This window comes from Panthera onca, chromosome B4 (genome assembly GCF_046562875.1).
Source record: "Panthera onca isolate mPanOnc1 chromosome B4, mPanOnc1 haplotype 2, whole genome shotgun sequence".
Classification (NCBI taxonomy): Eukaryota; Metazoa; Chordata; class Mammalia; order Carnivora; family Felidae; genus Panthera; species Panthera onca.
In genome coordinates, this window is record NC_138345.1 from 108,316,762 (window position 1) to 108,326,770 (window position 10,009).

The 10,009-nt window shown below is 32.3% G+C and overlaps 1 long non-coding RNA gene across 1 annotated transcript in view; it reads left to right on the top strand.

Annotated features, from left to right (window-relative positions):
* The window catches only part of LOC144616883 (uncharacterized), an 86,186-nt gene extending 78,287 nt beyond the window's left edge, over window positions 1–7,899 (top strand). Inside the window, exon 4 of the long non-coding RNA XR_013556697.2 lies at window positions 7,769–7,899. This is a non-coding gene — a long non-coding RNA (uncharacterized LOC144616883). The remainder of the gene's footprint in view (window positions 1–7,768) is intronic.
* Window positions 7,900–10,009: the final 2,110 nt, after the last annotated feature.

The following is a 10,009-nucleotide window of genomic DNA, read 5'->3' on the forward strand; positions in this document are numbered from 1 at the left end:
CTATCCATTGATGTAAGTGGAGTGTTAAAGTCCCCTACAATTATTGTATTATTATCAATTAGTTCCTTTATGTTAGTTGTTAACTGCTTTGTGTATTTCAGTGCTGCCATGCATGCCATAAATATTTACAATTTTATGTCTTCTTCTTGGATTTTCTTCTTTATTATTATATAGTGCCCTTCTTTGTCTTTTCTTATAGTCTTTGCTATAAAGTATATTTTGTCTTGATATACATATTGCGACCTCAGCCGAAATTTTTAATAAGATGATTAGAATAGTCTCATTGTCATTTAAGCAAACATTTTAAATCTATAAGGAAATTTGCTATGCAGACGTCTAAGTAATCTGCATCTGGACCTGTATACAGTATGTCTATTTGTTTCCCATGGCTGCTTTAACAAATTACTACAGATTTCATCTATTACAACACATATATATTATCTGACACTTTTGGAGGCCAAAAGTACAAATAAGTTTCACTGGGTTGAAATCATTGTGTCAGCAGGGCTGTGTTCCCACTGATGGTTCTAGGGGAGACATTGTTTTCATGGTTTTTCCAGCTTTTAGAGTTGCATTTCTTATATTCCTGGGCTTATGGCCTCTGCCAAGTCAACAGGCTAGCATGTCACTCCAGGCTTCACATCACCTTATTCTCTTGTACAAATTCCTTCGTATAAGAACATTTGTGATTACATTTCGGGCTCACTCATATAGTTCAGGATAACCTTCCATCTCAAGATGCTTAGCTGAATCTCATCTACATAATTCATTTTGTCATGTATAGTAACACAGCTTCCAGAAATAAGACCTGGATGAGGTCATTATTCAAACTACCATAGCAGTCATGAGGCTCTGGAATGCTAATGAACAATGATAATCAAAATCAACCAAACGTGAGCATGGAAAAAAAGTAGTCTATGATCCTAAGTAATAGACCTGACATCATTTTTATGCCAAAGTTCCTAGGCAATAAAATTTTAGATCTATTTCTGAAAGATTCTCTCTCTCTCTCTCTCTCTCTCTATATATATATATATATGTATACATATATGTACATATGTATTTATATAATTTATGTAAAGTCATATAAAAATATATACATTACTATAATAAATTTAAATTCTATGCATATATTATAAAAACAATAAATCTACTACCATGTATTAAAAATCTATATCTATGTGTATATATATATATATATATATATATATATATATATATATAACCTTGAGTACCTATAATGTGTTTTCTTTAAACATGTCCTATAAGGGAAAACAAAGAGAAAAGAAATAACAGGACCTATTAACAAAGGCTTTCTTGGTCTCTCCTTTTACATTATCTAGCTGTGATTTTCCTACTTTGTAGTAAATGATGTAGGTACTAATAAAATTTTTTTAACTTATGTCAAGAATTGTTATAAGCTAAAGATACAGCATTTCAAAAGGACTTTACACATTTTTACATGCTTAATAGAAATATGGATATCAATTTAACTTGCTAAAGTTCAGCAAAATATATAGAATTGCATGTTATCGGTATTTCTCTTTTGATGCACAGATATCTTAGACATTCATGTCCATATACTTGGAGATGATGTATACAAATACAGATTTTCCTAGTACTTTCAGGGAACAAATGCTTTACGTTAAAATGATCATATTGAATTGGCTGCTGTTATGGCCTTTGAGTATTCTCACACATGAGTATTGTCTCTTGTTTCTGAGTTGCCCTGGTGCAAGATTTTCTATACAGAGAGGAAAAGCCTGTGGGGCCTGGGTGGTTTGGTCAGTTAATCATCCCACTCTTGATTTTGGCTCAGGTCATGACCTCACGGTTCATGGGATTGAGCCCTGTGTCAGGATCTGCACTGTCAGCTATGGGATTTTTCTCTCTCCCTCTCTCCACCTCTCCCCTGCTCATGCTCTCCCTCTCTCAAAATAAATAAACATCTAACAAAAGAGACAGAGAGAGGACAAGCCCTTTAGATCACTGCCATCTTTCTTACTATTCCATATTGCCTTTAGATTCAGAGGAGTCTTTTCCTAAGCCATGTAATCATCTTGTTTCTGGTTATAAAAAATCCTGAGGTCAGAAGTTTCATATCTCTTATAATATGATTATGTTTTCATTATTTATTGTATATATTTCCAACTTTTAGAAAGCTGCACCTGACATGTGAAAATAGAACTGTAGATGAACATATAATCTTATCTAAAAGACAATTTTAAATATTTCTTTTTCTAGTTAGTATTTATTGAGGGAAAATAAAAGAGGAGAAAATAATGATAAATGAGAAAAGTATAGAAGTTGAACAGTTGAACAAAATATTAGTATTGCCTATCAATTTTTGCATGATGAATTGAGAAACAGTATGGATGGTCATGATAAAAGATTAATAGAAAGAAGTACATGGCCCAATATCAATATTATTAGGGACATTAAAGTCCTGAATTAACAGAGGTGAAACTTATTACTCTCCGTCTTTATGTTTCTATGGAAGTTTTCAGCTACAAAAGCTTTTATGTAGAGAGAATAGTGTTGTTATTGGACCACAATTTCAGTTTGCTTCAATAATGTGATGCAGGCTCCAACCTGATGTAAGTCCAGGTTAATGCAGATTCTTTTCTCTATAAATCCTTCACTTCCTTCTTTCTTCATGGGATGGGTTTATCCTTACACTGGCCTTCTTGAGTAGCAAACCACTGCAGGGGTCTACATGTTTTATTATCACTATCAAGTGAGGGCAAGAGTGTATATTTTCCTCCAACCATAAAAATAAGGGCAGGTACTCACTTTTATTAAAAATCCCTGAAAAAAAATCATACATTTGTTTAAACCACCGGTTTTAAAGCCTTCAGGCAAGATTATTGATTCAGATGGCAGACGCACATTATCTATCAGTACAGAGAAGTGAATTAGAATTCAGATTTTAGAGTCAGACCATTCCAGACCAAATTATGACTCTGTCTCTTAGTAGCTCTGTGACCGTGTGCAAGATACTTTACATCATATTTCAATGCCCTCATCTGTATAAGGATAGTAGTAACTACCCCAAAGATTGTATTATGCAAACTTTATGTCCCTAATATAAAATATATAAAATTCCTAATAGCGTATCTAGCCATCGAATCTTGATTTGTTATGTTTATTCATGTTAATTTGCATACATGAAGAGATAAATACCAATTATGCTAATACATCTATAGGTATGTGTATATATATATATATATATAGTCATGATATATATGTGTATATAGTGTACACAAATATATGATATATCTATATGTGCATATAGTCATGATTTTCTAGATTGTAGATGATTTGACTTTTTATTGGTTAAATAAATGCTCTTTTTTATAAAACATATTTTGTTTTAGTTAGTTTCTTCTATTCAAATAAAAGGAAGTGATTCTAAGATAATCATAATTAAAGGATATGAGAGATTTAAAAAGTAAAGTAGTTATAGATACTATTTATGAATATCAGAGTTGTGAATATATTTGAAAAAATATACTTTTTATTTCAAGTTTTCTGATACCTATTTTAAAATTCCAATTGTTTATTTAATTTTAACAATGTTATTTCTAGCTACGGTGGCTGAAGAATTATGTAAAGTAACTGTAAAGAAATATATCTTACTGTCATATTGCTTTTTTCTTTTGCATCAGGGAATGGTAAAGCACATGACTGATAAGATAATATAACTTGCCTTTTTCTCTAAAGTTTCTTGAATTCAGGGAAAATTATCATACTCTTCTGTATTTTAATACGCTACTTGATTTTTCTTATTTTTTGTTAATCCAATTTTGTTTACTGGTTACTATGGTGGTTGATATGGCATAAGTTTAGTATATTCCATCTTTATTTTCTAAAATAGATTAAAGAAATGGTAAAATGAAAAGAACCAGTAACTTTTTAGGACTATAAAATTATTAGGATAATTTTCAATAGGCAAAAAGCAAAGAAAAAGAAGTATGTGAAACTATAATAATATACTTAATATAGTTTAAGAAACTCATAATATTGTTCTTATACATGCTATGTTTTAAGTCATTACTCAAAGGAATTTCACAGCGATGAAAAAAATAACTATGATAGTTTTAAAAAACACAATTGAATTTACAATATATTTTCTTTTCCTATGTTTACTTATTAAAATTATTCAAAAATAAATTTTTAGCTTCATGCTTTATGTTTTCTGACTGAAACATGCCCTAATAAACTTGTTAATACTTCCTACAATCCCTTTCATACCAATCTGATATATGAAATCAAAGACTACTGACAGTGCTCAATCTTACTGATTAGCCTAAACGAGTCAACAGTTTTATGCCCAGTGTATATATTTCTGTATGTAAAATAGAGAAATCAGTAGAAGACAAAATACCATATTTGAATGCAGACAATGTTAACTTTCTTGTATAAACTTACTAATCAAGAAAAAAACTGGTGAAAAGTATTGACTTCAATTAGTTTAATTCTTTAGTTGATTTATCACTGGAAACAATTTATTTCCTTTTAATTGAATACAGTAATTTAAATCAAGTATATTGTCACAAACTCATTGATCTCTTAACTAGCAAGATAAATTTCTATAGTTAAAAACAAAATACAGGTTTTTTCCTGTAAGGTTGGTTACGTACTACTCCTTGATTTCAGCTATCCATCTCACAAATCTCTGCAGGTTCTCATGGGTGCTAAAAGAATGGTTGATGCCTCTGTGTGATCCACCTACATAGAAAGTAAATACTTCTTATGTTGTAGTAGGAGCCACAAGCATATTTGGTTTCATCATGATATGGTTTCTGAAATATATTTTCATACTCTTAACATTCCCCCACTCTTTTTGTGCGTCTTAGTTACTAATTATAATGTATTTTGCATTCATTTTATCTTATTATGTTTGATTTTGATATATTTCTTTATTTCCCTTTTCCTTTTAATCACTTTTAGCTGTACATTTTATTGCTAAACATGAAATTTAAACCCAGAAGTAATTAGATCATATTTCAAATATGCCACTTCATTAAGTGTGAATTCTAAAGGGAGGATTATATGAGCAACATAGTAATTGTACCATTTAGAATATTCTAATTTTATATTAGAAGGTAAAATGGTAAGAGTATAAATACCTTGGTAACTAATCCATAAGGAAACAAAGGGCTTTTTTTTTTTCTGCCTGTACAAAGCAAAATAGGAAAATAGTCAATAATTCTTTTCCAGAAACATTTGCTCTCCGCACCAGATTTATGTCTGGATGTTTACTTGCTTTGTATTATTGTCAAGAGATATGGCTTATTAGAGCCACTCAATGGAAGTCTTACAAATCTAATGACAATTGTTTGTTTCTCCCAAAGAACTACTTCTTGATGATTATTATTCAGGCCTGCAGTATTAAAATGATATCTTCAGTTCTAGATGAGAGTTTTTTAAAAATTATTCCAGCTATGTTGATACCTGTTATAGAATAAATGTCAAATTTTCTGACCTATAGTAGATGTTTGGATGCAGATCAATTGTTTTAATATAAATGTTGCCAACTTTACTGATGCTTCACACAAGAATGAATAACAATTTGAGCTACCAGATCAATACCATGCATGTTTATTTGTTGTAGGCAGACATTCAAACACAGACATTTATTTTGTTGATACTTTAAATTTGATTATCTCTAATATAATTTAGTTCATAGTAGCTGCTAATACTGGGGATTAGAAAAGGTTGTTTTCCCTCCCTGTAGCCATGTATTGGATCCCTTCCTTGCCTTTCCATGTGAAGTTCTCATTAATCATGACATTCTTCAGTGACACATAAAACAAGTATTTATTTAGAAATTACTATAGCTTTGTGAAGAAATCCTTAACCAAATTCACAAATAAACCTACAGTGGAATACTGGCAAAAGTGTCCAGTTCTAACCGTGCAATTAAAGAAGTTTGCAATTCAGCAGCACCTGGGTGGCTCAATCGATTGAGCATCCGATTTCAGCTTAGGTCATGATCCCCCAGTTTGTGGGTTCGAGCCCTGTGTTGGGCTCTGTGCTGAACACTTGCTCAGAGCCTGGAGTCTGCTTTGGATTCTGTGTCTCCTTCTCTCTCTGCCCCTCCTCTGCTCTCACTCTGTCTCATTCTGTCTCTCAAAAATAAAAAAAAAATGTAAAAAAAAATTTTTTAAGATAAAAATGCTTGTAAATTCACCTGACTTTTACTTCTTTGTCTCTATGCATGGGCAAATCCAAGCCTCTTGAGTGCTCAGTTTATTTATCTGCAAAGTGGGCAAAGTGAAAGGACCTAAAGGAGGTACTGTATTCAAAGCAATAAAATTCATGCCCAACACAGGACTTCTATGCAGTTCTTTAATTCTATTATCACCAAGGGGATTACATTCTTAATGTCAGTGGTGTGGTAAGCATCACATAGGCTCTGGCATTAGTAAGACCATTTTGACTCTGCTAAATTGGTTATGTGACTTTGAGCAAATTAGATTTCTAACATGAATCTCCTTGTTATTTATAAAGATGAGGACTATATTTTCGTTTATAGAATATTTTTGGAGGGTTAAATTAGATAAGCCATCTCTTTTCATAGTAAGTAGCCAATAAGTTTTATTTCCTACCCAGCCACTTAGCTGAAGAAAAGAATCATAAAGATTTAAATCCATCAGACTTTGTAATAAAATAGTAAACTTTGTATTACAGAAACGGCAGATGAAATTACTTATAAATTACTTATTTGTAAATAAACATAGGTCATATTTTATGTCACAGAAGAAAATTGTTTTTATAGAACAATTTATCGAATCATTTATTTAAAAAATTATGAAAACCATTTGAACTTTTATGTCTCTGGAAGTGGGCAAATATTGTACCCATTTTGATTCTCCAAACAACAACAAAATTCAACAGAATATGAAAATTGTGAAAGTTAACAATTAAAGTCAAAATATTTTAACTAACTCCAAAATATTTTAACTTACTCCCCCTTAAGCAACAATAATAAAAATTAGGTAATAAGGTAGTTAAGGAGAATTATTTAGACAAGTTATACTTTAATGTCAGGAAGCTTTGTTATATGATTTCCTCAAATATCAGAATACTTTTTAGTCAGCTCAGTCTCCCTTTCTTAATTTTTTTCTTAAAATAACTAGAACCATATCATTAAACTGATTATAATCAGTTACGTAAGTACAGTAGGATACAAACCTATAAGTACTAATGCAAAGAGACTGCAAAAATTTATTTCACCATGGCTTTCCTACAATAAAGCATAATATTTCACTATCACTAGGATATATATTTCACTAGGATGCCCCATACTGTAGACTGCCCACAAAATGTTATCTCTACAGATGTGCAAGGATTGGAAGATGTGTATCAGGTGAAGGAAAGGTTCTTTTTCAGCAAGTTCTCCATTTGTTACTTGCTTCAACTAGCTTGTTAAAATTAAAGATACTTTTGATTTTGTCATCTCTTAATTTAGGGCTCAGTGTTATGGTAGGGAGAAGTATGAAGGACTAAGGAAAATTACCACAAGACAATAATATCTTTGGAAAGGTCCTGTAGGTGGGAATTGTGGCTAATGTTTGAAACTTTTCCTTAATTTCTATTACTTCCTACATCACGATCCATTTAATAGGGGCTGACCGAAATAGGAAGGCCTTTCTGGAAGGCTGTTTATATTTGTGCTACAGACTATTCTAGTAGGTTCCTCAACTTTCTTTTGAATTCTTGATCATCTTAGTAACTCATGTAGCTCTTTTGAAATTTACAGACCAACAACATCTGCTGAAATTCCATAAGACACTCATGTTCATCACTTCAAGTAATGAATTTGGCATGAACAGTAAATGCCAAGATTCAGAAAAGTGACTTTGAATTTGGAGCCTTCATCATCAGAGAAGTCATGAAAGGTCTTGGCTTTCTCTGGAGATATTTTTGGAAATTTTTACTGAGAAAATTCTAGGTACAATTTAATGGTATAACAGTTTTGCTGTTATTTCTGTGGAACTTAGTAGAAAATGTATATATGAGTTTGTTGCACATTTACTATTTTATTTTATTTTTTATTTTGTTTCATTCGTTTTGAGAGAGAGTGAGAGAAAGCATGAGCAGGGGAGTGGCAGAGAGAGAGGGAGACAGAGAAACTTAAGCAGGCTCTATGCTCGGTGTGGAGACTGACATAGGGGCTCAATCTTACATTGGTGAGATCATGACCTGAGCCAAAATCAAGAGTTGAACACTTAACAGACTGAGCCAACAGGTGCCCCAATTTACATTTATTTTAAATGAACAGTCACACCTGCATATTATAATACTCTAAATGATGCACTTTTAAATACATCACCAGATTTAAAAAAAAGCTACACATGCCGTAAGAAAGCCTAAAAACACAGTTATGTAATAACATATTGCACACAGTGAATTATACATTTAGAAAGATCTATTTATTTGAAAGCCTTTTAAGTCAGTTTCTATTTAACCGCACTGTGAAATATGATCATGTAAGCCATTTGCTTAGCTGTTGTATTATTTCTAAGACAGATTTCACATCTTCCATGCTGTTATTAGAAACTGTGTAGGATGAAATAGGAAATAAGCAGATAGTATTTATAAAAAATGCTTACATTTGTGCAGAGGGAATACCACATATGAATGTATTTAAGTTTACCTTCAAATAAGGAAAACTAATCATTCATACTCAGAATTACTTTGAGGATTAAATGAGGTATTGTACATAGGAAGAATAACTGGCATATGAAAATGCTCAATAAAAACTAGCCTGATTTATCATTATTAATTCCATCCAATGGTATCTAAAACATGCTGATATTTAACAATAAAATGTTTTAGGGGCTCCTGGGTGGCTCAGTTGGTTGAGTATCGAACTTCGGCTCAGGTCATGGTCTCATGGTTTGTGGGTTCAAGCCTTGAGTCGGGCTCTGTGCCAAAAGCTCTGAGCCTGGAACCTGCTTCAGATTCTGTGTCTCCCTCTCTCTCTGCCCTCCCCCCCCTCTTTCTCTCAAAAATAAAAACATTAAAAAAATTTTAAAATAATAAAATGTTAAATGTTTTGTTGCTTTTAATATTGGCCATATTATATTTATCTGTATGGCATTCTCCATGTTTATCACTATGACTACACATATGTGTGTATGTCTGTATATATATACATTATTCTTGGTATGTTCCCTTGTTTTTGTGGAGGACAGCCTTTAGTAGACTCCTGAGAAATCATGCGTGAAAACTAATGCTTGGACACTTTGAATGACTAATGAGGTATTTAATCTATCTCCACATTTCATAGATACTTTGGACACAGAATTCTAGACTGGAAATTATTTCTTTCCAGAGAATTTTCACCAAGCACATTTAGTTACATTAATTTTTTTTTCTTTATTTATTCTTGAGAGAGAGAGAGGGTGTAAGCAGGGGAGGAGCATAGAGAGAGGGAGACACAGAATCTGAAACAGGTTCCAGGCTCTGAGCTGTCAGCACAGAGCCTGATGTGGGGCTCGAACTCACAAACCATGAGATCATGACCTGAGCCAAAGTCAGACGTTCAACCGACTGAGCCACCCAGGTGCCCCTAGTTAAAATTTTTAACACAGAACAAATTAATCTTTGGTGTCATGCAGGATCTTCATATTTGTACATCTGAGCCTCCTTGATCTTATTCATCAACTTGTTCTATTCTTTCCTTCAAGAAACATTTACCAACTAAACTTCTATAGATATCTTTTCCTTTCAAGACTGTAGTTCGTGAAAGCATCTGAATTTGGGAGAAAACAAGTGCCACTCAAAAATCTGAATCCATTCTGATTTTCTGGTGTTTTGCATCTAATCTATTTATTGTCTTGACCCAGCTCTGAAAGTCTGAAGAAACTTCCATATTCCTGAAATTTTAATACAACAAGAGTCCCTTACTCTTATTTTCATCCACTGTGTGAGGTACTTAGTGGCACTTGCAATCTGGAAAGTTTTTCAGTTTTTGAAATTTGTATTAAATTATTTT